The sequence below is a fragment of the Lepidochelys kempii genome, chromosome 8, assembly GCF_965140285.1.
Source record: "Lepidochelys kempii isolate rLepKem1 chromosome 8, rLepKem1.hap1, whole genome shotgun sequence".
Lineage (NCBI taxonomy): Eukaryota > Metazoa > Chordata > Testudines > Cheloniidae > Lepidochelys > Lepidochelys kempii.
Genome location: NC_136387.1, coordinates 63,072,397 through 63,075,700, shown reverse-complemented (window position 1 = coordinate 63,075,700; position 3,304 = coordinate 63,072,397). Strand labels below are relative to the sequence as shown.

General features: G+C 36.7%; 1 pseudogene; it reads right to left on the bottom strand.

Moving 5' to 3' along the window:
* Positions 1–1,871: 1,871 nt before the first annotated feature.
* Positions 1,872–2,891, bottom strand: LOC140916618 (beta-1,3-galactosyltransferase 2-like; annotated as a pseudogene).
* Positions 2,892–3,304: the final 413 nt, after the last annotated feature.

Sequence of the window (3,304 nt, the reverse complement as noted above, 5' to 3'; positions counted from 1 at the left end):
TGAAGCACCCTTAATGGCTTCCACTTAAAATGTTTACATCAGGAATACAAGTTTATATCTTATTCTGATAACTGCAGACATAGAAATAATACATGCAAATAAACAGGATGAACACACTCAATAGATTATAAGCTTTGTAAAGAGACCTTACAAGAGTCCTTTTGCATGAAGCATATCCCAGTTACATCATATTCACTCGTTTCAGAGTAGCAGCTGTGTTAGTCTGTATCTGCAAAAAGAACAGGAGTACTTGTGGCACCTTAGAGACTAACACATGTATTAGAGCATAAGCTTTCGTGAGCTACAGCTCACTTCATCGGATGCATAGAATGGAACATATAGTAAGATATATATATATATATATATATATATATATATATATATATATATATCTTACTATATGTTCAAGTTGGAAGTTACCATACAAACTGTGAGAGGCTAATTAGTTAAGATGAGCTATTATCAGCAGGAGAAAAAAAACTTTGTAGTGATAATCAAGATGGCCTATTTAGTCAGTTGACAAGAGGATACTTAATTTAAGGAAATAGATTCAATATGTGTAATGACCCAGCCACACCCAGTCTCTATTCAAACCCAAGTTAATGGTATCTAGTTTGCATATTAATTCAAGCTCAGCAGTTTCTCTTTGGAGTCTGTTTTTGATGCTTTTCTGTTGCAAAATTGTCACCCTTAAATCTTTTACTGAGTGGCCAGAGAGGTTGAAATGTTCTCCTACCGGTTTTTGAATGTTATGATTCCTGATGTCAGATTTGTGTTCATTTATTCTTTTGCATAGAGACTGTCCGGTTTGGCTAATGTACATTGCAGAGGGGCATTGCTGGCACATGATGGCATATATCACATTGGTAGATGTGCAGGTGAATGAGCCCCGGATGGCGTGGCTAATGTGATTAGATCCTATGATGGTGTCACTTGAATTAATATGTGTACATTAGCATATTTCCATAAAACATATGGAGTGCAATGTCACACCATGGCATTGCAACGCCGCTCAAATTTGACCTCCCACTTTTGCAGTCTTTCCAGTACCTGTAGGTCAGTGGCAGGTTTTCCCCTCACTCAGTGAAACGGACATGCACCATCCACTATTCCACACAACACACACATCAATTACTTACTCTTTTCCTTCGTCAGCCCTTGCGGAACTCAGTTCCCCAAAGTTTGTGTAATATAGGAGTCTGAAGCAGTTGAATAGAGACCATCATACTGAATCGTAGGTCCTGCAGACTGAAACCCAATTGAATGTCTGCATTGGACTCATTTTGTTTGAACTTGCCCTGCTCTGGAATGCACCCAAACAGAGAAGGTAGCCAAAGTTTGGAAAAGAAGATGTAAAAGGAAGGACTCAAACTGTTCTCTCCAGCAGCAGCAAGGGCATACAAGATAATTTCCCTCTATTTCTGTAGGAAAGGAAAGTAGCCACTGTTGTTGCATCTTTTGGTTTAAAAATCAAATACAGGTAATTATCAAGGGACTAGAAGGTAGCACAAGATGCTAGTGCATGATTAAACTATAGTGTGGTTAGGAAATAAAAGAGAATTCCCTAATTTAATTTCTTTATTTGAAACTCATTTTGAAGTGAAGTAGAATAAAAGCCCCAAATCGTTGCAAATTTCAATAATATTTATACCAAAACAGTACTTATGCTGAAGTTGTTCTGGGGATAAAACACAACTTCAGTATAATTTTTTTTGTAAAAATAAATTTAATTGAAACCTTAATGAAGGATATTGTGTCAAGTCTGTCTCTTCCTCCATAGATGGTTCATGGTGAACATTCAGCAATTGTAAGGCTGAAATACTGTAGAAGCCAATATTGTAATCCCAGACAATCTCTGCCATACATTTGCTTTATTTACCACATACATGTTTGTTATTTTGCAATGTTTCCCAGTATATTATCTGTTCATTTGGATAAATTGCATGGGAGGTAATCAGTCTGTTGTATATACAAGGAGAAAATGGGACTTATATATATTAAACAAATAGTTATTAGGTGGGGGCACCATATTAATTCCTGCTTGTTCAAGACAAAGAGCTACATAAATATCTTCTAAGTATGTATACATGACTTTTAAAGATGCATTGACAATTTTTGCAGCCAAGGTTCCAGAAAAGACATATCCAGTTCCTGAACAAAAATCAGGGTAGCGCTCAGCTGTGTAGACTTCCTTGGGCATGTACCATTTGCTTTCTTTATTTTGATGAGGCTGACCATTTCTCATAAGATAGCCAGTGAAATACTACTGTGAAGGAGGCATAAGTGGTCTTAGGAGACTTTGTATTAAATATTCTGTATTAACAAAAACATCACTGTCTGTTTTCATGACAAAATTTGCACCACCACAGTAGATGGCAACCCACTTCAAGCCCATTAAGGTTTTAAGAGTTAGGTTCTTGTAACCTTGTGTCCAGAAAGTCTTGTTGAATGGTCATGAATGTGTCATGATATTGACTGCTTTCCCGCAGTAGGGCTTCATTTTGTTCTTTGTCGTTAATACCCAACATAAATAAGCGAACAACTTTTATTCCTGGAACCACAGATTCATTTCCCCAGGTTTTCCTGATGGCTTCCCTGTGCTGCTTTTCATCAGCTTTGGTTGCTATTAATAGTATTAAGCAAGGAGTTCTTTCATTACATTTATCTCTTTCGTTAACAACAAACCTAAAGGGTTGAGTATCATTGATTTCAGTAGCAAATGGTGCCGCATTTACAGTTAGTCCCCCTATCTTCCTGTTTAGCAAGAATTGTCTGAAGCTGGAAACATTGCTTCTCAGGAAAATGTTTTCTTTTGCTGTCTCAGGTTTCTCATATCCTTTGGCAGGAAATGGAAATCTTTCCATTAAATTCAAGACAGTGTTTTCTTTCATTTTGATTTTTGCTAAAAGAGCAAAGTAATTAAGTGTCATAGGAATGAAAAACAAATATATCCCTAGAAAACAGGTGGAGTCAATCAAGAAAATACACATCTTGGAGCACCTCCAAGAAATGGGAAAATATCTTCCATAGCAGGTCATGGTGGTGGTTTTCAAAATGATACAGAACAAACTGCTTTTAGTCACACTGATATCTGAAGAAGAGGGTTTTGCATGCAGCTGATTGGTTTCCTCCATGACACGGTCAGATGACCGAATCACTTTCATAATATTGATTCTTTAGGGTTCTTTTAATTAAAAATGTTCCCTAATTTACATCCTGATGTAATGTAGATTGGTCATTTTCTTGTCAAAAGAACTGGTATCCTATGTTTGGACTTTACTGATGCCTTCATTTTCCAACTTTT